Source organism: Ambystoma mexicanum, chromosome 8, assembly GCF_040938575.1.
Source record: "Ambystoma mexicanum isolate Mex_15411 chromosome 8, UKY_AmexF1_1, whole genome shotgun sequence".
NCBI lineage: Eukaryota > Metazoa > Chordata > Amphibia > Caudata > Ambystomatidae > Ambystoma > Ambystoma mexicanum.
In genome coordinates this window covers 114250165-114277117 of record NC_090929.1, presented here as the reverse complement: position 1 = coordinate 114277117, position 26953 = coordinate 114250165, and positions in this window count along the sequence as shown.

The following is a 26953-nucleotide window of genomic DNA, read 5'->3' as shown; positions in this document are numbered from 1 at the left end:
TGGCTCTCGGACTGTGTTGGGAACGGGATGGGCAGGGACCATGGGATAGTGGTGGGAGCAGGGTGGGGAGAGCCCAGGGTGTGCAATGGTATGGGGAGAGCCCAGGGACTGGGTAGGAGTGGATGAGGGAGCCCAGCCACTGTGATGGGAGCAGGTAGGGGAGCCCAGGGACTATACTGGGAGTAGGGTGCAGTGACGGTGCACGATACATACTGTCCATTTGGCATTTTATTGGGACCCGGCCTGCCAAATTTTGCTCAGGGGGGGGGCAGGCCTAAAAAGTTTGAAGACCACTGGCCTAGTGGATTTACAATGTGAGGCAACTTCTTTGATTGGCACACTCATCAGAGTCTCATATACAAAACAATCCAGTGTGCTCGTGTATGGACATCACACATTTCTCAGCTATCTCTATAAAAAGAAATAACACCAACGCAGAGGGGCAGGGTAGGGGGTCCTGAACAATTTATTGTTTGCTCCGGGGGGCCTTGGCATAAAAGGTTTGAAGACCACTGCTCTAAGGGGACTTCTGATTGGACTCTGAAGCCGGATTGAAACTCTAACGAAACAACACAGAGCGAAGTTGCGAAGACCTTGCTCATCTAGAACCATGTGAAGTGATGTCAACATCAATTTCTGCCTCTTCGTCTACCTCAAAAGTCCACGGACAGAGAAAGCCACGAGGCAAGTGGCGGAAGTTCAGCTGTTGCTGGTCAAGGCGGAAACATGGTGAGGGTCACTAGCCTCAAAAGCACAGCTGTGGTCGAAGTGAGTGGTAATAGTCGGGAGCAGCGTCTCACTAGTTTTATTTTTTACTGTTAACAATTCCACTACTTTTTGCAATCATTTTCACCACTCTGTAAGTTTTCTTTGTAAAGTTAAAGCAGACTTCTCCACTTTACCATAAGATAGCAGTTACAGCTAAACTGAAATCCATTTCAACTCAATTGGCAGTCAACCAGCAGGGCTGCAACCCTTGAATGAAAAATGTGTTGCACGTTGCTCATTTTCTTCCAACTTCTTGTTTTGGTACTCTTCTACCTCTGAAGCACAGGTACCATTTCTTCCCATAAGGGAGAAACCAGCAGAGTGGAGTGGAGGTGCGGTGGGGGTCTCGGAACTGAACAGTAAGGTTCTGTGTGTTCTCACCACAGGGAAAACCAAGAACCCCCAGTGGAAACATCTTTAAGAAGCACTCGTCCACCACACAAGTCGCAACACATTATCAACCCTCATCCATCGTTGGGTGACCTCACGGTTGTTTCCTATTCCAATTGATAGTGATTTCACGATGCAGGGCAGTTGCTGGCATCGGGTGAGTATCCCATTACATCTCTGAAAGCCAGTTACCAGGTAGGTTGTAACAGCTCTACAATGTGCAGTTCAGGAAGTAGGCTTCATCGCCTCTCATCCCATCTTAAGTCTTACACCACTGTGCAATGCCTTCTGCATAACTGCCTTTCAAAAGCTACACTAGTTCTATGGGTCCAATGGAGATCATGTTCAAAGAAGGAAACCACATAATAAATGGACCTGACAATATCTGATATATATTTTTACAGAAAGATGCTAAGTCAAAAAAAAATATTCAATGTGAAAGGGCAAAAAGCACAAGAGTAGGCATAGCTCCGAATTGAGTACATGACAATCTGACAAGAACTTGGATCAAAAATGAACATAAGTCATTTTCCACAGTCCAATGTGAAATGCAACAGAGGGACAAAAACTATGTATATATTTAAATCAGTGAACAACACTGATTTACCGGGAGTATTTGAAAAGTTGCCAAACTTGATGAAAACGCATTCCTACATACTGGTAAGTATAATTTAGTGATTAGTTATTGCGTGATGTTTACAGATACATGCAACATCATATACCTTAACATTCAAGAGAAAGATTGCAACATAGCTGCGTTGGTTGTGGGCCTGCTGGAGACCTGTCAGAGCATCTTAGTAGGAAGGACATGGCTCTTAATCCTACTAAGATCAATAAAACAAGGATCATGTCAAGTAACTTAACACCTATTAATGGCATGCAGAGATAATACAAACCCGGGCCCTGTTTAAAGTACACATACACGTTCTACTGCTGCACGCCTGCAAAAGGCTTGATTACCACAAACTTCCATCTACTTGATTCAAACCCTCGACGTCAGGGGAAATCCACATAGGGCATATCACATTCTACTGGGTTATAAACTGCTGCCAAGGGCATATAATTGCCAGAAACTGTAAGGTTGTAACTATGATGGCATTTTCCAACTAGCAAAGTGGGGAAGCGGTATACGCTGATTACTTTAGTCACACAATAGTCTAAATGAAAAGTGGGTGCTGTGGGTCCGGAGGCTGGGGCTTGGCAAATATCTAACACTTGGCAGTGGACAGCCATACAGCTCTAAAGAGAAGGGACCATATTCCAAGAAAGAGTTTAAGTATTGCCAAGTAGGGGGTGCTCGTGAGCCCGAGCCAAGATGGCCGCAGGTCGCTGAGGCTCCGTGCAAGCCCACCAGCGTGCCATGAGATTCAACCCTTCCGACCCCTGAGATGTGGCTGAAAACATTTAAGCGAGTGGCGGAAACCCTGCAGCACACACTGTGAGATTTTCAAGCACAGGAGCAGTCGATTAGCTGCACCGCGGGGTCAACCGGGAGAGGGCCTCCAACCACCAAACAATGAGAACCTCATGGGAGCTTACCTGCCCACGACGACCTAACGGAGGCAGTGTCCTGAGGCCCCTGCAGACCAACCTCAACTAACCTGAGTGGCGCCTGACCCCCGAGCAGAGACCGGGCATAGCAAATTCAACCACACTCCAGCCTGGGTAATCGGAAGTGCTGGGAAGAACCGCAGAGCAGCAGCCCCGGCCCAGCAGCCTCACCGCCAGCCGTCCACGCTTGTCTCCACCCCATAGCCTGGCACCCCGGGAGAGCACCGACCTCTGCGATCAGAGGGACCGCGCCGAGCATACATCTTACACTGGAGGGTGCCCGAGGTGGGGGGCAGCCCCACGCATTGTGCCTGTAGGGTGGACTGGCCCTGGGGACCCTGTGCCCGCTGTGATCTGTCACCCCACTCAGTGGCCGGCGAAACCGAGGATGGGCCACGCCACCCCCAGCTCATCTACCTCTCAGGACCAGGGGGCCCACATGCCGCGATTTGAGCCCACGGCCCATCCACTCAAGAGAGCCACCTCCATACCGATCCCTTGAGCGGAGGAGCGCAGGAGTTCACTGCGTGGTGCCGTCACAGGGGCCTGTGCTGTTGGACCCTCCCGCATCGGGTGGGGGGGTGCTGCCTCTAACCCCAATCCCTCGGGCTCCATGACTCCCTGGAAGATTGGCTGATTGGACTCGAGGTGATAGGGGACTTGATAAGCCCTACTGGCTATACGAACACGTCTACTAGCCACAACACCCGCCCTAGAGCAACTGTACCACCAGGGAGGACCCGCTGGGAGGCACTGAGGCTACATCCTCCTACAGGCCTGTGGGGTGTGCAGGCCAAGACAAGTGGCACTCGCTCTCGCCTGTACAGTGGGCTGGGAGCCTACACCCCTGCAATCATTACACCTGACGGCGTGAGGGCTCCTACCTTCACTCGGACCAGCCCACTAGACCCTTAGCAGCAGCCAACTTCCTACATCTCCATCAAGGGACGACTAAGACCAGCGGCCAGGGGGTGAACAGGAGTCAGGCACACTCTGTGCACGAGTGAACTGGACACCATGCCCAGTGGCGGCACAGGGGAGGTCATAACCACTGCCCCGACAAACCTAGACTGAATGGCATATCTGGCAGCACTTACGGGCACGAGCGTCCCAACACACCTCCACCCCTGATAAGCCTATAGCCCTTTTAGGCCCAAAGAGACCCGCCACATCAACCCCAGCATCAGAGATGGCTGGGCCCCCCAGTGGACCAAAAAGGAAGAACAGAGGGCAGCCCCCACCCACCCGCTCTTAGACGCAGTACCACTGGATTCTCACCTATGGGGGAATTGGGCTACGGACACAAATAACGATAGGCGCCGCCTGGGGCCTATGTTAAAGAAGAGTACGAAAGAACTCACACCACTGGCAAAAGACTCAGGCACCACCGAACCCGCTCCTAGGCGCTCTGCGCGATGCAAGATGAATATGGATTTCCCCGCGCAGCTCCAAGCCATCTTGGCGGAAATGAAACTCATCGGCCAGCGAACCCAAGAGACTAACACCACAGTCCAGGATATTAAACGTGACCTCTAGGACGTCCAAGCAAGACTGAAAGTTCAGGTGGAAAGAAGGACTGATAATGAACAACACATTAGCTCACTGGAGGACAACCAGGACACAACTGCAACCGAACTGGACGGTGTCATAAGGGAAGTCCAGCGCCTTGGCGCCAAGATAGAGGATCAAGAAAACCGGTCCAGACACAATAACTCAGGATGGTCGGGATCCCTGAGGACTCAGAAGGCCCGACCTAGAGTTATTTATGTATAACCTTTTGCAAGATGTCCTCCACATCGACAACCCCAGGGAACTAACCATAGAACGGATACATTGCGCACCAGTCCCAAAAACAATAGCTGGAGAACGGCTGAGGCCAATCACATTCAGACTCTTAAACTTCCAGCATAAGATGTCAATCCTAGAGGCCTACAGGACAGTGGGGCAAGTTAACATCGAGGGAGTACCCATCAGACTATTTCATGACTACTCAGCGGAGGTCTAACGCTGCAGGAAAGCCTTTAACTACTATTTAAGGCACTGAGAGGCCAAAACCTGAGACACTACTTGAAGTACCCGGCAACATGATGTGCCCAAATTGACCGCCACTGGCACTCCTTCGATGACCCAGGGGATGCCTGGCACTTCCTGCAACACCAAAACCTCATGACATCAGACTTTCCATGGGATGCCGACCAAAGACCAGGCACCACGCAGCAGGGTCGGAAGGAGTAAGCACGGGAGAGGACTAAGGGGGCTGGACCAGGGGAGAAGGGGACCCACAACTTGATCATCACACCCGCAACGCTCGACAATACCCACATATCTATCTACAGAACAACCCACTTGGCCTCCCAACCGTAGGATGCTCTCTTCTGTTGCGCTGACCTCAGGTACGCTCTACACGCGATGCAGACCACCTCAGGACTACCGCCATTGCTGCTCGCTCCTCGGAGAAATGCAAACTGTGAGGTACATGAATGGCAATAGGCCATGCAGAATAAGCGACCTACCAGCTTTTGAACCCCCACACTCATTATTCTCTTGACTATGGCAACCTAACACTACAGACGAATGTGTCCGGGACGTGCCTACAGACCCAACCTCGGACCTCTATACACACCCCATTTATACCGCCACCTGGGCTGTGCACCCTAGCTGAACCGCATATCTCCAGCTTTTATGTAGGGAGACCGCCAATATGCATAGAACCGAGTGCAGCCACAAGGACCAGCACTCAGGACCACCATGCTTGGGCTTTATGGCTACGTATTGTTTATGGTCTGTCCAAACACAATGTTACAAGGGAAATGTTACTCCCCATGGTTCTAGTTAAGATTCAGTTGATATGTTATGCCCGGAGTTGGACAACCTTGCTCTAGACAGAGCAAGCAAGGGGTCCAGGGCTGGATCTATGCACTCCAACTTTGGTAAACACAGAGGACTTTCCTTAAAGGTGCTGCAAATGTGTGAGAAATCAATTTTTAGCTATGAGCCTTTTATTTGTTGACTTGGTGAAACAGTCAAAGAAACGGTGGCATGAGCATGTCTCTGAATGTCAGTCCTAATGCTTGAGATGGGGTCTGACCTGGGGGTGTAAAAAGTGGTTTTCCCCCCGCTTGTCTAACTGTGCGAAGTTGCTGCTTCACAACTACCCAAAGTTGCAAAGCTTCCTGTTTACATCCCGGTTCAAGAACGGATCATGTTCACAACTCTCACCCTAACACACAAATGTCTGCACCCGGTGGCCCCATCATACCTATCAGACAAAATATCAACACCTTGCACTGCTAGACCCACAAGAGCAGCCTACATGCACCTTCTCGCCACGCCACGATTCATGCTTCAGAAAGCGGGTGGCAGTAGCTTTCCCACCATCGCTAGCAAGCAGTGGAATACCTTGCCCACCCAACTCAGAGCCCAAGAATCATTTAGGATTTTCAGCAAGCAATTAAAAACATCCCTCTTTACACAAAGCCTGGATTACTAATATGCCTGGCGCATCCTGAAACATGCCACTGTGAACGGTGAACCCTGATAAATCCACTGGGGACCTATTGATGTAATTATGTAAATATTGTACCATCCCATAACAGAGTGTATATATTATTTTTGAGTAATGTTGTATTGTTTATAACCATGAGTATTTGTATAACCACGGAAACAACTGTAACTTTATGTGTAATAAAAGCGCCCAGATGCCTTCGGGCTTGGCGTGCTATATAAGTAACAATATAGATGAATAAATAAAGTGACGCTTTCTACCTATACCATTCAATTAGTGAATACAATGCCCTGCAAGGTCTTGTTGCAGCTAAAACACATTGCACACGTGGGCACTTTGATGAAAATCAAATATGACTAACCACATTTGCGAACTGGCTAGATTACATTCAGCGGAAAACACAGCACGCAGAGCCACACTTGACTCCTTCCCAAAAAGAGTAGTACATCGTTCACCAAAAACGAACGAATTGGTTCTAATAAATGCCATTGGTAATATGTTTTAAGGTAAAGAAAATGTGAGGGTTTCACAGCATCCCTCCCAGAAAACTTTATGAAATGTTCAGCAAAAACGAATGTATTGGTCCTAATAAATGTAATTATTCATTAGCTGTGTTTTATGATTTAAAAAAAGCCAGGATCTCTATGCAGCCCTTCCAGAGCACCATTTGAATGTTTACATGCTTGTATTTATTGGTGCCTGTGAAATACTTGCCACATTTCTGAAGTTTGTGAAGCTTTAGGATAAACTTCGCCACTTTCGATGTTTCTTCCCCAGATGAAAGGTTCTGCAGCAGAGTTGGCTCTTCTCCACTGTGGGCACCGAGGGCATGAATGGCCAGGTGAGCAGGTCCTAAACAGAAACTTGGGCTAATTGACCACTAGTATGTTTCGAACCTCTTGGCACTACCATCTGCAAGAAACCAGGCTGACTCATGAAACCTCTCCTGCATGGCACTCCTCCGCTCCTTTAGTCTCAGTGAAGTCACCAAGAGCCACGAGGTGACAACCCCCTCACCCCCACTCTCAACCCCCCACCCCTCAACTGACTCCTCAATGCTAAACTCTTGCATCCTTACACCTCCCACACGCCCACAGAAGACCTCCTAGTTCTAGTGTACTTAATAGATTCAGACCCTATCCATATTTGCACTCCACAGTCTGGGGTGGGGCGCTGCCCGTATGGCTAACCTGCCCGGTCAGTACCAACCACACAGAGATGTTCATATCGACACACAGGTAACGGGTACTTCCGAACTGCATCCATCAACAACAAGGGTTTTTTTCATCTGCCTTCCTGCTATCTGACTAATACACCCTGCCCTCCTTTCTTACACAGCCATGTTCAGTGAGGCCAACATTATTGGCAGAAGGACGCTATATAAGACCACTTTACATTACAGAAACCAATGTGGAAGTGGCTTTACATTATATTATGTTTGTAGCAATAAGACCGCTTAAAGCCGTGTCAAAGCATTGACGTCACGTTTAGGAAACCTATGTTTTGTTGCATTGCTCCAGACTAGTCGTTACACAGAGACATGAGGGCAAAATGGAACTCATCACAATGTGACGCAGGAGGCCTGCGTTCGAAATCCAATCCACGTCAAAGGCTGCTCCATTGCTTGGTGACTCTGGCAATGGAATGTGACAATTCAACATGGGTCACTGATTCGTAGCGATTGATAGAGACAATATTTGACTATTGAGGGTGCGGAAGCCACCCACATGATGCCCACATGTGATCAAATGAGGGTTATGGAAGACTTAACTTTGAGCATGAGTGTGGGGGCCCCTCTACTGAGAATGAGCATGGGCCAAATACCCTGTTCTATGGAACTTCTTCCACCTTCATTTATTTGTTTGCATATTTTGAGCTTTTGCATAAACTAGACAAGGTCTTCAAGGGCATTGGAGTCCTGAGCAGGCGTATGGGCAGTCGGTGTAAATCCTACCTATCAACATTGGGTTTCCTGGTGGCATGAATTAGTACATACCTGTCAACACACATGAATTTGGCGGGAGTCAGTCCACAAACAACAGTCAATTCACACCCGCTAGCGCCATATTACTTGTCGATAAATGTCAAAGGGCTCTAACCTGCCCATCTGATTTCACCTTCCTCGGCGACTCAAAATGCGAGTAGTAGTATTCCAGTAGTCAACAAGGAAAGCTTGGCAAAGGCAAAGGCAAAGGGAGGCCTTTGATCTGAACAGGAATGCACAGAGATGGCACATGGGTGACATGGCTTATTTATTTATATTTTGAGGCAGCTGTCCCTGATGAGATAGCCTCTCCTATGTGCTGGGAAATAATTTCATGGTAAGATTAACAACTTCTGTTGCATGACAGGTGACTTTGGGATGAGCTCAGCCTGGTTTGCACTGAAGGTCTCTGAATGATCACATCTTTGGAATGGCCTTGCCTTGGAAAGTTTCCAATCTAAACACTTCCCACTGGGTTGTTTTACCAGGAGTTTCTTTGGAAATTGTCTGGCAACTGCGGCACGTCTAATTATAGCCCTTTCTGAAAAATACGGACAGTCGTGAATAAGGGTTCCATGACAAGTTGGGAAAATCCATGGTGAGAGTCTTATTACAACCTGGCCGCTCGTTGCTCTTCGCAGACTTGGAATTTACCGCACTATGAACATTGAGGGAATTACAGGAGCTCACTCCTGGGAGCACACTTCTCTTTCTGGGAGCTCCTTCATATGGTTTCAGTGGCCACGAGCTCTTGTAATTCAGTTGCATTGTGTTTGTCAGCTTTGCAGGGGAATGATAGACTTTCATGAAAACAGGCTGAGATGGGACCTGGTTCTCTGTATATATACAAACCAATCAGCGATGGGCTTATTGAAGTCATAAAATGTAAATCTACTTTCAACAATGTCGCACACATAGTCTACATTATTGAGTCTATAACAGAGGGCCCACATTTACAATAACATATAAAACAATACTCAGTAATGGAGTACTGAAATGCACAACAAAACCCAGCTTTATTCAAAACAAAGAATCTAGGTTGAGACAGCTTACAAGTATCTCTCAGCATTACAATGAGTACAATGAGTGTGAGTGACTTGTAAAATAAAACCCTGTCATCAATATCGATTACAAAACCTATGAGTATTTTGTATTGGGAAGTATCCCAAACCAGATATAAAATATATAGGTGTTAGTTCCTTAATTGGCCTCCCTCCCGGGGCCAGCCCATTACAGTTACTACTTACATTACATCATTACAATTACACTTGATTTGCAGGCTCTGTTCATTGTAGGTGTTGTGGCAAGAGGGATTTCTATTGGTTGGTCATTTACTCATGAAGCTTGGCCACTGTGATGAGACGTCAAGATATAAGGAAGACATATGGTGGGAGGATAAAAATCCATGGTCTGCAATAATTACAATTAAAAGTATTCCCCATCATTCCCAGGCCATGTGCCCTATCTGCTCCTTTGTATTTGGCCTTATGTATCATCGAGGGAGTTCAGCAGGTCTCTTATCTGTTCTTGTCTCATGATGAATAACTAGTATTCTTCAGGTTTGATCGGATGTTAAGGGACTGTGTTGGAGAATGATTTTTTTTCCTATTTACTGAGTTATTAGCTAATTGTAACGTGCATGTTGTACTCTTTGTGGCCACTGGATACACGCTTTGTCTATCCACTATAGAGTCTCTGGCATACTGATCTCATGCATCTGGACATCAATGCTGGGTTGTGTACTTATTGAACCTTAATTAGCTTGGGAGTCCACTGCTTCATGTCCTTGGAACTATTATCTCATCCCTGCGTTCGGCACACGCACTACTCCTTTCCATGCATCTGACCTTGGCGCATGCCTTGAACTACTGTCTGAGCAGCTTCAAAGCATCTCAAATAAATGTGTTTTTATGTTTTTAACATCTTACCTGAGGCCTTGCTAACATCTAGGCCTGCTGCCGCGTATGTGCTGGGAAAATGGCTGTACTCCTGCGCTTCTCGCCTCCATATTGGTGACCTATATTCATGTCTGGTCATGTTACATTGACCTTGTGTATCTGCCATACGTTGGTTTCCTTGTCCTTGTATGCTGCATTTTACCTGACCATAATGTCATCTGCCCTATCAGTGTAGTGAAATCCTACTCCCTTCTATGCTATAGACAGCATACTAATTGTGCTTTCTGCTATCTAACTATAATCCCTACTAGTGTAGCACAACCTAGCCAAGTCTGGCAGAGGCATATGTGTTGATAGTTTAAAGTATTGTTTCTTGGTATCTGTCTTGGTTTGTCTTGTCTTTCACCCCTAGACACAAGGGGTGGCAGGGCTGCCTCAGCTGTTATCGTCTCTCAATTGCATCTTCATCTGAGATAGGGAAGTAGGTAATCCCTGCATATTCATCTGCCCCATTACACTCCCCCTTCTGGTCAAATCATCGACCACCACCTCACTTCTGCCTGTCCAATTATAGTGTCCTTTAGTAGCCATATTTTCGTGACCCTTCTCAGGCTACCTGTCACGCCACATTGGAGACCGGGGTCCGCCGCACCCGCTCTTCCCTTCACCTCCTGGCGAGTCTACCCGCGCTTCCGCGCCTGGGGGCTCGCCAGAGGGAGAGCGTTGGGTGTCGGGGTCGGAGGGTTACGGCGCATGCGCGGGAGACCTCTGTCTCGGTTCCGCGCATGCGCCGTGGACTGGGCTCGAGTCCTAGGAAGGGCTTGCCTTCCAGGACTCGCTTCGGGTACGCTGGCGCCCGGAGGTGAATCGGCTTGCGTTTCAAGCCTCACGGGCGCCGGCAACCCATAAAAGGAGCCGCAGATCGAGGCAAGCCGCGTCTCAACGCGGTTTGCTTCGTTCTGTGAGCTTTCCAACCTGGGCTGCCTGCCACTTACCTGAGCCCGCTCTGGGCTGCCTGCTACCTCCTGAGTTTCTCCCTGGGCCTGAAGCTTACCTAACCTGGGTTCTCCCTGGGCCTGCAGCATACCTTACCTGAGTTCCTCCCTGGGCCTGCAGCATACTTTACCTGAGTTCCTCCCTGGGCCTGCCAGCATACCTTACCTGGGTTCTCCCTGGGCCTGCAGCATACCTTACCTGGGTTCTGTCTGGGCCTGCCTGCTTACCTTACCTGGGTTCTCCCTGGGCCTGCAGCATACCTTACCTGGGTTCTCTCTGGGCCTGCCTGCTTACCTTACCTGGGTTCTCCCTGGGCTTGCCAGCTTATCTTACCTGGGTTCTCCCTGGGCCTTCCAGCATTCCATACCTGGGTTCTCCCTGGGCCTGCCAGCTTACCATACCTGGGTTCCCCTGGCTCTGCCAGCATACACTTACCGAGGTCCCCAGCGATTGCTGCCCTAGAGTAACCTTTCGGGCCCCTTCAGTTTGGTCTCCTGCTCAGCGTTGGTTCCTTCCATTCCTGTCCGGCCTTACCCTCTACATCCGTTCCTGTGGACTAAGAATATATCTGCCACGCCGGAATCTTTGACCTCCGCTTCAGTTCACGTGCTTTGGACTTTATTCCATTGGACTCCATCCTTGCCCGTGATCTGCAACAAGACTGTAGCCTCTCCTGCCTGTGCTTGCACAGTCCCTTCGTCACGTTAATCAGGAGAGTGCTTTCCGTGACATTGGGAATCGGCCCATCCTCCACCCAGTATCAGTTTTGGGTGGCGGAGAGGCTGGTCTCTCGTGCCACAAGCTCGTCTTTCGACTGGATACAGACTGGCGACCTCGGCAAGATCAAAGACAAAGAAACCAGGTACACAGCCTTCTCGTGCTTCCCAACTTGACAGATTGAGACGCCTACCTTAAGACGTGGAGATGGAGGATTCGCAAGACCTGCGGAACGAGTTACAAGCACTCAGGGCTGAGATGGCCGCCTTGCGTCAGGAGTATCAGACGTTACGTCAAATGATAACCCAAGGAGCAATGAGTACTTCACAGGTGGAGGGTTCTTTGGCTCATACAACACCAATCAAGTTTGATGGAGACCCTAGACGGGTGGCGGAGTTTTGTAACCACTGCCAAATCCATTTTCTTTTCAGATCGTCTCATTTCAACAATGATAAGGCCAAGATCGGGTACATCTTGGGGAACCTAACTGGGAATGCTTTAGCCTGGGCAACTCCTTTTGTGGTTTCAAACAGTCCTATTTTGAATGACTTTGCAGCCTTTGAAAAGGCATTCCTGGAGGTGTTCCAAACGCCAAATCTGGCCTCTGTTGCACAGAATCAACTGATGGATATCAAACAGGGAAGTGCCGACATCATAACCTATATCAGCCGCTTCCGACTATTAGCAACCGATTCTCAGTGGCCTGAAATCACGCAGAAGACCCTGTTTCATCGAGGCTTGAGAGAGGAGTACAAGGACGAGTTACTCCATATCCCCGAACCAGAGAGTCTCCAACATATGATGGATCAGGTGCTCCGCATTGACCAGAGGCTAGCCGAGCGGAAAGCAGAAAGACGCCGGCTCGAAAGAAACAATCCCAGAATGACCAATTTACCCGCCGGATCGTTCGGTCCTACTGAATCAGGATCAGAGCCAATGCAGTTGGGAGCCATGAGAGGTCCATTGTCTGAGGAAGAAAAGAAACAGAGAAGAACATTACGCCTATGTCTTTATTGTGGAGCTGCCGGGCATTATCTGGGTATGTGTCCTTTACGGCCACAGAAGAAGACGGGAAACTAAAAGACCTGTCGTGTATTGGAAGGGCAGCGACAGGTCCTATTCCATCTTCAGAACTTTCCACATTTTGTTCTATACTTCTTCCCATGCAACCTGCGGTATTACAGACCTTGAAGATCCGAATCAAGTTGCCTGATAAGAATCTGGAAGTATTTGGGCTGTTGGACAGCGGAGCTTCCGGCAATTACATTGACGAGGCTTTTGCCTCCAGTCACAAGATTCCGCTCTTGTCTAGACTCACCGCCCTGCCAGTAGAGGTCATTGACGGGACTCCTTTGTCATCCGGTCCCGTCCGACAGTTTAAAGTGGGTCTAATTCTCCAGATCGCTGGTCATTCTAAGGAACTCGCCTTGGATGTTATCAAGTCTCCTACCTACAAGGTGGTCCTGGGGTTACCTTGGCTACAACACCATAACCCGGTTATAGATTGGAGAACACAGACCTTGACCTTTTCCTCCGCAGTTTGCGCCCAGAAGTGCAAATTATCAGCTCCTACCCAGGTTTTCTCAACCGCTCTGGAAACATATGGCAGTGGGGTCCGTCTTTGTTCCAATCCTCTTATCCCGCAGGAGTACGCCGACTTTGAACAGGTATTCTCTGAACCAGGCGACATACCTCTTCCGCCACATTGTTCATTCGACTGCTCCATCGAGTTGTTGCCGGACTGTGTCATTCCCCATGGGAAACTGTATGCTTTAACCCGGGACGAAAGACAAGTACTTCAGGATTACTTGTCAGATTGCTTGCAGAAAGGATACATCGTTCCGTCCAAGTCGCCTGCAGGATTTCCCATGTTTTTTGTGAAGAAGAAGGAAGGCACCTTCAGACCCTGTGTGGATTACCGGCAACTAAATGACATAACTGCAAAGGACCGTTATCCATTACCATTGATTCGCAGTATCCTAGAAACTTTACACACAGCTCGGATCTTCACCAAACTGGACTTACGTGGGGCCTACCACTTGGTCCGCATTAAGAGTGAAGATGAATGGAAAATGGCTTTCAAGACACCTTTTGGGCATTATGAATATAGAGTTATGCCATTCGGTCTATGCAATGCCCCGGCTGTCTTCCAACGGTTTATGGATAACATCTTTGGTGATCTAATTGGTTTGTCAGTCTGGGTGTATTTGGATGATGTCCTGGTTTTTTCCAAATCCTTTGAAGAGCATGTGGAACACGTTCGGGAGGTCCTTCGCCGGTTGTCCTGTAATCATCTATTCGCAAAGGTGGAGAAATGCTGCTTTCATCAGCCTAGTATCGATTTTTTGGGATTTGTGATTAACCAAGATGGGATAGAGATGGATCCTAAGAAGGTGCAAGCCATACAAGAGTGGAAACCTCCCCACAACGTGAAATCTCTTCAACGCTTTCTGGGATTTGCCAATTTCTACAGGCCCTTTATTCCACAGTTTTCTCAGATCTCAGCGCCCCTCACCAGGCTGACCAGTAGTAAAGTGGTTTTCAAGTGGGATTCCTTTGCTTCTCAGGCTTTTGACACCTTGAAGGCAGCTTTTATGGCCGCCCCGATTCTGCGCCATCCACAGGATGATCTACCCTACATTGTGGAGGCCGACGCTTCTAACTTCGCTGTCGGAGCTGTTCTCCTACAGAAAGATCCAGCGACGTCAGTAGAACATCCAGTAGCCTATTTCTCTCGCAAATTGAATCCCAGCGAGAGAAATTACGCGGTAATTGAAAAGGAACTGTTGGCTATTAAGACCGCTTTTGAGGAATGGAGACATCATCTACTCGGAGCTCGCTTTTCTGTGGAAGTTCGGACTGATCATCGCAACTTGCAGTACCTACGCTCCTTGCAATGTCGAACGCCTCGTCAAGCCAGGGGGGCCTTCTATTTCTCTCCGTTTGTGTTTCATGTCACTTACGTTCCGGGAACCTCCAACCTGAAAGCAGATGCTCTCTCCCGATCCCTGGAGAAAGAGGTAGAGACGGCCTGTCCGGATCAGCCACTGATTTCCCCTCAGCATTTCTTACTGACTTTGTCACCTCACCTTGAGTCAATCGCTGACCCCACCCGGACGGATCCTGAAAGGTCGGCCCTTCTTAGACGTCGGTCAGTGTACGAACATGATGGGCTCTTGTTTTTCTGGAAACGGCTGTACATTCCTAAGGGAACAATCCGAGATAGCATATTGCATGGGTTTCACGATTCACCTATCGGAGGTCATCGAGGAATGAGAGCTACACGAGAATTGATATCCCGACAGTTTTGGTGGCCTGGATGGGCAACCGAAGTTCAGAAATACGTCGAAAGCTGTTCTGTTTGTGCCCAGTGCAAGATTCCGAGAAGACGGCCGTTGGGATTGCTGGTACCTACTGAAGTGGCACCTTACCCGTGGCATACCATCGCCGCGGACTTCATTGTGGATCTGCCCCCTTCCGAAGGATTTACCTGCATAATGGTTGTTGTGGATGGTTTCACCAAATTAGCTCATTTCATTCCATTTAACAAGATTCCTACGGCGACCCAAATGGCTTCAGCGTTTCTGCATGAAATCTATCGGTTACATGGCCTTCCTGAAAAGATCATTTCAGATCGCGGTTCCCAGTTCATCTCTTCTTTTTGGAGCAAGGTGTGTGGCCATCTAGGAATTCATAGAGCTCTAAGCTCGGGTTATCACCCACAGACCAATGGGCTCACCGAAAGGACTAATCAGACGTTGGAGGAGTACCTCCGCTGTTTTGCTAACGCTACTCAGTCAAACTGGACGGCTGGGTTAGACCTTGCTGAGGTATACTATAACAATACTGTTCATGCCTCCATTGGGGTCAGTCCGTTCTTCTGCTCAACTGGCCAACATCCCAAAGTGATGCCCTTCCATCCCGTACCCGCCAGTACTGTTCCATCCGCTGATGCCCTGGTCTCAAGCATCCAACAGCAACAGGAGTTGGCACGCAAGATCCTGAGAGAAACCAAGGATTGGATGAAGGCTCAGGCGGACAGGAAGAGGAGCGTGGAACCAGATTTTCAAGTCGGGGACAAGGTTTGGTTATCCTCTAGGAACCTGCCGCTTCACAATTTGCCTGTCAAACTGGCTCCCCGTTATTTTTGTCCATTCACTATTACCAAGCGGCTGTCCTCAGTAGCGTTCCGTCTCCAGTTACCCCCTTCTTGGCATATCCACCCAGTTTTCCATGTCTCCTTGTTGAAGCCTTATGTTGTCGATACCTACGGTCGCTCCTGCCCTCGCCCAACCTCAGTCATTGTGCACGGCGTCCCGGAATTTGAGGTTCAGGAGATCTGTGATGCTCGTTATCGCAGGGGAGTGCTCCACTATTTGGTGGATTGGAAAGGGTACCCGGCTTGTGATCGTACTTGAGAACCACACCGGCATGTACATGCTCCCCGCTTGGTAAGTGAGTTCTATAGGCAGTTTCCTTGGAAACCCGGGGCCCCAGGCCTTCCTGGGAGGGGGCATAGTGTCACGCCACATTGGAGACCGGGGTCCGCCGCACCCGCTCTTCCCTTCACCTCCTGGTGAGTCTACCCGCGCTTCCGCGCCTGGGGGCTCGCCAGAGGGAGAGCGTTGGGTGTCGGGGTCGGAGGGTTACGGCACATGCGCGGGAGACCTCTGTCTCGGTTCCACGCATGCGCCGTGGACTGGGCTCGAGTCCTAGGAAGGGCTTGCCTTCCAGGACTCGCTTCGGGTACGCCGGCGCCCGAAGGTGAAGCGGCTTGCGTTCCAAGCCTCACGGGCGCCGGCGACCCATAAAAGGAGCCGCAGATCGAGGCAAGCCGCGTCTCAACGCGGTTTGTTTCGTTCTGCAAGCTTTCCAACCTGGGCTGCCTGCCACTTACCTGAGCCCGCTCTGGGCTGCCTGCTACCTCCTGAGTTTCTCCCTGGGCCTGAAGCTTACCTTACCTGGGTTCTCCCTGGGCCTGCAGCATACCTTACCTGAGTTCCTCCCTGGGCCTGCAGCATACTTTACCTGAGTTCCTCCCTGGGCCTGCTAGCTTACCTTACCTGGGTTCTCCCTGGGCCTGCAGCATACCTTACCTGGGTTCTCTCTGGGCCTGCCTGCTTACCTTACCTGGGTTCTCCCTGGGCCTGCAGCATACCTTACCTGGGTTCTCTCTGGGCCTGCCTGCTTACCTTACCTGGGTTCTCCCTGGGCCTGCCAGCTTATCTTACCTGGGTTCTCCCTGGGCCTGCCAGCATTCCTTACCTGGGTTCTCCCTGGGCCTGCCAGCTTACCATACCTGGGTTCCCCTGGCTCTGCCAGCATACACTTACCGAGGTCCCCAGCGATTGCTGCCCTAGAGTAACCTTTCGGGCCCCTTCAGTTTGGTCTCCTGCTCAGCGTCGGTTCCTTCCATTCCTGTCCGGCCTTACCCTTTACATCCGTTCCTGTGGACTAAGAATATATCTGCCACGCTGGAATCTTTGACCTCCACTTCAGTTCACGTGCTTTGGACTTTATTCCATCGGACTCCATCCTTACCCGCGATCTGCAACAAGACTGTAGCCTCTCCTGCCTGTGCTTGCACACTCCCTTCGTCACGTTAATCAGGAGAGTGCTTTCCGTGACATTGGGAATCGGCCCATCCTCCACCCAGTATCAGTTTTGGGTGGCGGAGAGGCTGGTCTCTCGTGCCACAAGCTCGTCTTTCGACTGGATACAGACTGGCGACCTCGGCAAGATCAAAGACCAAGAAACCAGGTACGCAGCCCTCTCGTGCTTCCCAACTTGACACTACCTCCTTGTGCTACATATTCCTCTGGGCCGCATGCCATAAAACAGCAGTCTCCATCCCTTGAACAATCCGCCCAATGTTCGGTGTAGTTGAGGGGGTCAACAGGACATCCAAACATTTCCCCAGGGGGTCCAATAGGATGTTCTATTGGGTACATATGGAGTTATTCATCTGTTTGTGTATATCTGTGCATTTGATCACCCACATTTACTATCATTTTCATTTCCAGTGCTTTCTTGCTGACCTTTTTTACTTGCTTCAATGATACTGTCAGGACACAGAAGACTGTCAGGACCAATACCAGCATAGCCAGTAATATTTTGAATGTGTTTACCTACCAGGTGGGCACCCATTAAAACATGTAATTAAACCAATCATCTCTAACACCATTTTAGTGTGCAGCTCTTGTAAGCTCCTTATGACCTCTGTGTGAGAGCTATTCTGCTCATTGTTTGCTGATATGTGGGTACATCAGGATTAGCCTATCTTGGCACAAATGCCCCCCTCCATGGCCGTGATGAGATCAAGAACATACCAATTTTGGGGAGTCATTAATCTGAATGATCTCAACTCCTCTTTTATTGCATTGAACCCCTTCAATGTGGCATGTATTGTTTGCAAAAGCTCCCATCTGGATATTTGTAACCATTTGGCATTTGTAGCTGCTTGCAATCCAGGGGCAAGGTAGGAGGTAAATGAACACTCCCATTTTACCAAACAGTTTATGTTCATCTGGTATGTCATGATAGCCCTTCGGGTACTTTTTAGGGCAAGAGACCTTTTCTTTCTGGTTTTTGTGCTCATCAGGGAAAAACCAGCAATTTGCACGCCTCTTTATGGCTCCACCAGCCGGTGCACTCATTACTATTATGGAGCATATGCCTCTCCAATTGGGAGTTAGCTGCATATGGGCCTTCGAACCACAAACCCGATAGCGGCCCATTTATACAGCAACGCCCACCTTCATGCCTGGTTGGTCCATGATACGTTGACAACCCTCGTTCACTCCTATTTTCACTGAACCATTGTTTCTGAAAATGTTTTGCATTTCGTATTGGTATCCTGGGCACTGGTCCTCCTTCATCTTTTGCTCAAGTAAGTAAATTAGACTCTTCACTCCACTCTCTAAGACACACTTTATCTGTGTTCAGCAAAACTTCTATTGAAGCTGTTATGAGTGCCTTTGCTTTGCAACCTATCATTCCATCAACACATCTGTCTGCATTAAATACATCTCCTATTATGTCCAACTGGGATTTGTCCCAACAAACAGTTATTTATTTCCCTTGTGTGTCAGTTCATTGCAACAATGTGTGGTTTTCTATTCTAACTTCTCCCCTACTTGGGCCTGACTGCATTTATTTCATTACCTTGTGCTATGTTTTGACTTTGGTCATCGGGCTTTTTGCTTTATAAAACAGTCCTCATGAGGAGAATCTGCTTTTGTCACCCACCGTATGGTGGTCCATCTGCCCTAAAAGTGTCCTCTTGTGGGGCATAGTGTGAGATGTGTTAAGCAGTGTGCTCTGTGTGTGTTTACTTTTGTTGTGATGAAGACCATTCACTTTTGTTTACTTTTGTTGCTATGAACAATTGTGAAGCACTCATGGCGTACCGTTTGAGGGAACAAGAAAAACAGCTCTCATCTGACTTCTCCCTCCCCACCCTCTGCATGTGTTTGTACCGCAGGTTATTGGTGACATGGAAAGAACTATAAAAATACTTGTCATGTGTATTTGATCACTCTACACACTTCTCTTTAATCTTGTAATTTGTCTGCTACCTTTCAACTGCTGTTATATCAGGAATCATTCTTGTTTTACCCTCAATGAATATTGGCCTCACTATGACATCAGTATTTAACGGTTGTACTGCAATAAAATATGCAAAGTAAAGACAGCAAAATGCAAAACATAATGTGAAAATTAATGATAGCCGAAGAATCTATCTAGTGCAAATATTTATGTTTATAAGCCTGTCTAGGAAACAAGAGGAAATATTTGGTGTTACTTAATAAATGCATCAACCTTAAAATAAAGAGTAAGAATTCAGTGAAAAAATCTTGTAAAAAATAAGAGGAAATTCCTCTGTAAAGCAATATATGTTTTTATGCTAAACAACAAAACTGTCATACAAATGTTCAAAACTCATCGAAGAGGATAAGTGTTAAAGAAAAATGAAAAGAGCAGAAAAACAGAATGTCTATGGGGAATATTTTAATTAATATCCTTTTTCTTCGGATGGAAAAAATATGCACTGTCACAGTTCACTCTGGCCATCACTCTCATCTGAGTTCTTCACACGTCTTCTTCTTTTGGTTGCTATGTATCTTCTTACATGGAGGCCTCACCACAATACCTTTCAATATTGCTAACATGTAACCAAGCTCACCTACCCCTAATTTGTACTGCTTAAGGTGTTGCTATCCTGAACCTGTATGGTCCTTCAAACCTCGTCTTGTGCCACTTTCTCATGAAATTTCGATATAATGGGAGAGGCTGTAAAAAACAAACTGGATCAGAATGTTCATTTGAATCTTCTGTGTTTTTTGCTGAGCTTCCTGTCTCGCCTGCACCTGTTTGGAATACATTTCAGAGATTTAGGGCCTCATTACAACCCTGGCATAGGACCATGGTGCTCTTAGCACCATGGTCCATGCCGGATTCCGCCATGGTGGATGGCGGATTTACCGCCCCATTCCAAGGTTGGTGGGGCGGTTAAATCCCCATTCACCATTGCCCCTTCCCCATTCCCATTTTTGCCCCATAGGGCTCAATGGGGATGGGGAAGGCGCTAATTACGGCACCGTAAATTACGGTGCCGTAATTAGCACCAAGGTCGCTTAGCGCCTTGGACTTTAATGCCTGTAAAAAGCAGGCGTTAAAGTGCGAATCTGGCGTTAAGGGTTTAAAGGCGCCGCAGCCTTTAACTGCGCCGTTAACCCCTTAATGCCAGGGTTGTAATGAGGTCCTTAGTCATAGCCACAAATAATCATGCATTTCTTTACTAAGTACTTTTTCTGAATTCTCAGCATCTGTTTGGGTACGTGTGGGGGAGGAACTGGGACATTTAATTCTGTGTCCTATCACCAGCTCATGTTGTGTTAGGTGGGGGGTCAGCTCCTGGCTGATTGCATAAGACAAAAAGATTGAAGGGAAGGCAATGCAACCAATTTTTGTGCAAAGTGTCTTTCATTGTGGTAGTGGATTCATTCAAAATACCGTTTAAGCACTCGCTAATTCCATTTATTTGGAGATGATAGGCAGATGAGAATGTGTGCCTTATTCCCAGTAGGTATGGAAATGTGTTATGGGGTCCATTGTCAGAATTGAGACCTTCGCACACTCCCCAGCTGGGACATGCCATTGTGTACAAGGAAGTTTGGAGTCAATGTGGTATCTGGTTGTGTGCAGGGATCTGCTTCTAACCAGCGGGAAAAGGGTCATGCTCCTACTATCATATATTGGTAGCCATTACAAGTTTGAAGAAGATACACATAAATGATATGCAAATGCCAAAATGGTCCTGTAGGATGGGGTATTGCCCCTCTCACTGTTACCGGCAATGCAGTTTTGACACATTATGCAGTTAACAATGAAATTGACCACATTCTCATTCAGATTCGGGATGAACCATTCATCTAAAATAGATGCTGAAGGACACTCCCTTGTGGTATGTGCTGGATAGTGTAATTGTTCCAGCACTACTATAAGTAACTCAGCAGGCATGACAGGTTTCCTTGTGCTATCCTGTCGCCAAATTAACTCTGCAGAGGATAATGAGCACCCTCTTTTCCTCCACAATTCCTGCTCTTCTGGTGGTGCACGTCCCTGCAACTCTACAATCTATGTTACTGGCAGTGAATTAATACTTGCTTTCATCATCAATTACGTAAATGCATTCATTTGTTTGGGGTGATTCTAATATCTCATATCTCAGGGAAATATGCTGCACTTTTGGCTTCTCCACCTGTGACTTCATTGTCATGAGAAATCATGTCTGCACCTCTTGTATAAACTGCACACTTCACCACGGTGATCGCTGAGGGGCATTCAAGTGTGTCTAATAATATATCTAAAAGTGTCATATGCTGTACTGGTGTGCCATCTGCGCAATGGAAGCCCCTCATTTTCTATTGTGACAACCCTGAGTGGACTGTGGTCATCACGTAAGTGGAGTTGGAATACACAATTACTGCCTCATCCAAGTGCTATAATCATTACCACAAATTCTGCTTCTGAAAAGCTGACAATCTTTGACTTTTCACCACCTCAAATTCTCTATTCTCTTTCGCTTTCACTACTGTTGTCCCACTATGTCTCAGTACAGAACTTTGATCTACCATCGATGAGCCAACAAAGATAATTACGCCCCCTTCTAGGGCATTTTTCATCATGATAATCAGTGTATGCAAAGTTAATGTTAATGTTAAAGGTATTTGTATAGTATACCATCACCAACAGAGTTGGTCCCCAGGCGCTCTGGCGGATCTGTACACAAGAAGGAGGGTGGGTAGAGTTAGTCAGGTGGAGGGGGAGTAGGAGAGGGTTTGAGTAATGGTGTGCTGTCAGCGGCTTCAGTTCGGTATACACTGTGCGCTGATCTTTGGTGCGAGTACCGGACCAGGCGAGACCTCATGTGCTGTTGGTGCTGTTTATGTGTTGTTTATTTGTTCTTGTTGCGGTGTGGTAAAGTGTGTGCGGTTTGCTGGCTGAGAGATGGTTGTGTGAATTTTTGGGTGTGTTAAGAATGCAGAGATTTGAACGTTGGATTAGCGGGGTCTGTATCCTAGTTCTAGTGCATCAACCACATGTAGTGCAATCATGTACATTTTCTTCCTCCTCCACTGTTTCGATTGTGAATCTTGAGGGATTCACTATGCAGCAGCTGACAATTTTGATTGATGGATTAGATATAATCACTTCATCTTCAGATGTTCTCTGTGTGGTCAACGTGCTTTTGTGATTTTCAAGAATTTTCAAGAATTGAACTTCTTGAACGTCATTTGTAACGTGCCAATTTTACAATTATTATAGTCTAAATGTGCTGTTAGGGGGAAAGCCCTTGGTGGACCGAAGTCCAGAGGGTTGGAGATCATGGAGCATGATTGGAATGCGCATGTGCATTTGGCCAAAAAATGCATAGCAGGGCTGGCCAAGCTCCAGTGGAGAAGCAACCCATGCGCTCAGTCATGTGGATGGGTGCTGAGAGCAGCTGCGGTGGTGTCATTGGTAGAAACTCGTTATATGTTCAGTGCGCCTGTATTTGTTATAGGTCTGCGTGGATCTATGTGATACCTGCGCCGCCCATAACTGCGATGGCCGAAATGCTGCCGCCAGTTACGGCGCGGTGCAGTGATCATATAGATCACTGTGCCCGCTCCCCGGCCTGATTTTTCCCTTCCTAGCCACCACCCCCAACTTACCGTTCATGGTGGCACACACAGCACACGTCTGTGTGTGCCGCCTGCACCCTGTTATCCCTGCGGCGTCAGCTCCTCCCACTAACGTGGGTTAGAGCTGATGCCACAGGGTGCTTTTCTTTTTCTTTTTCTTTAGTGTACCCCGCTTGCCAAAATGGTAAGCGGGGGACACCCCCGGAACCCCTGACCCCTGTTACAGCACCCAAGCAGAGCGGGGGACACCCCTGCAACCCCCGCACTGCTTGGGTGCAGTAAATGTTGCCCTCATTTTGTGCGCCCCCAAAGTCGCGGTAACTGCAGGGGCGCACAAATGAGGGTGACATTTTTGTACGATTCCGTCTGCGCTGCATTCTGTTTTTAGATGTGTTGAGGTGTCGTCTGGTTGGAGAGTCTATGTGAAAAGCATAACCACATTTTCATCGTAGTCCTTGATGTTTGCTGATGTGTGTGGATAGCCATGCCGGCGGCCAGTGGAGGGATGTATCATACATATCTTGTCGCCATTGATGGCACTTTGTTGTAAGGGCACCCACTCAGGTATTTAGCCTCTTCTGACAGTTCTTGCAGCTGTGATAAAAAACAGTTAGCAGCAGCAATATTCTATGCTCCAACTAATCACCACATTAGGTGCACGGCTTGTGCTTCCAGATTCTTCTAGGTAGGTTGGTTGGTGAGTCTGCCCAGATATCGAACACTTATTGATCATTTTTAAGAAGGTATCTTTACCAAGCACTGCCCATCCCATGGTTCATATTTGCACAATATTTATCTATCCCCCCATTCCTTCTAGAGCGATGTTGAGGTTTTTTTTATGTGCTGGGTGTGGTATGTCCTGGGCCAACATGGCTGGGTGGAGAGAAGGTAGCATCACCAAGAATAGACTATGGTACTGCACTTTAGCAACAGTAATGGACAACCCGCAGAATTGATTGTCACAGCAATGGACACACTTATAAATCAACTATGGCACTACAGTGGTAAAACCTGGATTTAACTGTGGCAGAGCGAGGGCTGGTTGCAGTGTAATCACCTAGATTCAACTATTTTAATCTAGGTGCCAACCTTGGCAGCAGCAATGTATCTACTCAGAACTGGCTATGACAAAGCAATGGACAAATTCAGAGATCAACCTTGGCACTGCTGTTGAAACATCTAGATTGAATTATTGCAGTGAGAGGAAGAATGGAGAAACACTTACATTTTACAAACAACAGTACATGTAGAGACACCTACCTTTGGGATACTAGAGCAGTGGGAGAAGATGCCTAGTTTTGAGATTCAACAGTACATGGGGAAAGACCTATATTTGGAATACTAGAGCAGAGGGAGAAAACACCTAGATTGGAGATTCAACAGTGCATAGAGAAACAGCTACATTGGGGATATTAGAGCAGTGGGAGAAAATGCCTAGATTGGAGATTCAACAGTACATGGAGAAACACATACATTTAGGACAGAGCAGTGATATGACACTAATTACTAGCTGACTAACAAGGGTGTGCTATGTTATGTAGAATAGTAGAAGTGGTAGGGCTTTACTGCAATACGGTAATTGTGTACTACCCACCCAAACCACACTTACCATATGCTCAACATATACAGGGTAATTCATGGAAATTCGCACAAAAGTGGCACAGGCGGCTGGCGCACAGTGTTCCCGTGCGATAGACTGCGCCAGCCGCGTGCAATAAAATCCATTTCAGCGCACAGCGTATTCATGGATTTTAGCCTTCAAAACCAGCCGTGGCACAGAGTGGCGCAGCGACCCTGCAGCAGCGCCAGTTATGCCCCCAAGAACGCCCTCGCGCAAGGAAAAGACATCAAAATCCCCCATCCAGCGCAAAGGTCTGCGACAACCCAAAACCAGTTTACCGAACTGCCAAACAGCAAACGCCAAGCGGGGAACGTGTATTACGGGTTTCACGGTAACTTCCACACGCGAAAGGGCCTGTCCGAGTGTGTACGTGTATAACTGGGGTTTGCGTGAAGTTTCACACGCGATTGGCCTGGGTACGTGTATTTCAGGGGTGCGCGGGATGTTTTACACGCGATTGGGTGGATCGCGTATAAAACTTCCTGCGCACCCCTGAAATCAGGGGTGCGCGGGAAATTTTACACGCGATCGGGCCTGGGGGAGCGGTGTACGTGTATTCCAGGGGTGCGCAGGACGTTCTACACGCGATTGGCCTGGGTACGTGTATTTCAGGAGTGCGCGGGTGTTTTCACACGCGATTGGCCTGGGTACATGTATTTCAGGGGTGCGCGGGAAGTTCTACACGCGATTGGCCTGGGTACGTGTATTTCAGGGGTGCGCGTGTGTTTTCACACGCGACTGGCCTGGGTACGTGTATTTCAGGGGTGCGCAGGTGTTTTCACACGCGATTGGCCTGGGTACGTGTATTTCAGGGGTGCGCGGGAAGTTTCACACGCGATTTCAGCAGGGTACGTGTATTACTGGGGTGCGCGGGAAGTTTCACACGCGATTTGAGCAGGGTACGTGTATTACTGGGGTGCGCGGGACGGTTCACACACAATTTCAGCAGGGTAAGTGTATTACTGGGGTGCACGGGAAGTTTCACACGCGATTTCAGCAGGGTATGTGTATTACTGGGGTGCGCGGGAAGTTTCACACGCGATCGGGCCTGGGGGAGCGGTGTACGTGTATAACTGGGGTTCGCGTGAAGTTTCACACGCGATTGGCCTGGGTACGTGTATTTCAGGGGTCCGCGGGAAGTTTCACACGTGATTTCAGCAGGGTACGTGTATTTCGGGGGTGCTGGGGAGTCCTACACGTGATTTGGCAGTGTGGGTCCTCCCAGGTGTTCCCTGTACACCCTCCATGGCCCCTGCAGGCAGCCCACACCACAGGGGACTACCCTGCATCCCTGGTCATTTCCCGCAGGCAGCCCACCTAACATGGGCATGCCCCCCAGCAAAGGCAAATGTCTCCTTGCACTACTGATCTTCAACTCATGTCCCCTTGCACCCCAACCCCCCAGCATTGCGGGGCACCTGCCAGCAGGCCCCCACTCATGTCCCACTCATGTCCCCCTGTATCCCCACCCCCCAGCATTGCGGGGCACCTGCCAGCAGGCCCCCACTCATGTCCCACTCATGTCCCCCTGCACCCCCACAACCAGCATTGCGGGGCACCTGCCAGTAGGCCCCACTCATGTCCCACTCATGTCCCCCTGCACCCCCACCCCCCAGCATTGCGGGGCACCTGCCAGCAGGCCCCCACTCATGTCCCACTCATGTCCCCCTGCACCCCCACCCCCAGCATTGCGGGGCACCTGCCAGCAGGCCCCCACTCATGTCCCCCAGCCAACACGTCATCACAATCTAGATCCCTGGCCCTTATGGGCAGCCTCCACATGCCAAACACCCACCCAAGTATTGCATCCACCCACTTAGAAATGCCAATTACATGATACAACCCCAATGGCAAGTATGTAAATGAACACATGTCCCTCACATACACACAATGGGTGTAAGTGAATGTCAAAACCCATATCATGATATGCATGAAACCAATGAGATGATACTACACATTGAAGTTTGATGAAAAAAATGTATTAAAAGCAAAATAAATGGAATTAAAAATAAACAAACGACAATGGGAATTAAAAACCAAAAGCAGCATGTCCGTAAAATAATGAAAAACCACAAATCATAATCCAAAGGAAAGGTGTCCAAAGTCACAGTTCAAAAAAGTAAATCCAAGGGAAAAACAAAACCGAAAACCATTGCTCCATGGGTAAATCCAAAAAAAAAACCTAAAATCCAACAGTCAACTATATACAGATAAACAATCCAGGGTCCATGATCCCAACTGAAGAAATGAAACCTATCTAATAATACTACCTAATACAAAAACTATATACAAAAATGTGGTCCATTGTCCAAAAGGTCCAAAATAAATAAAAAA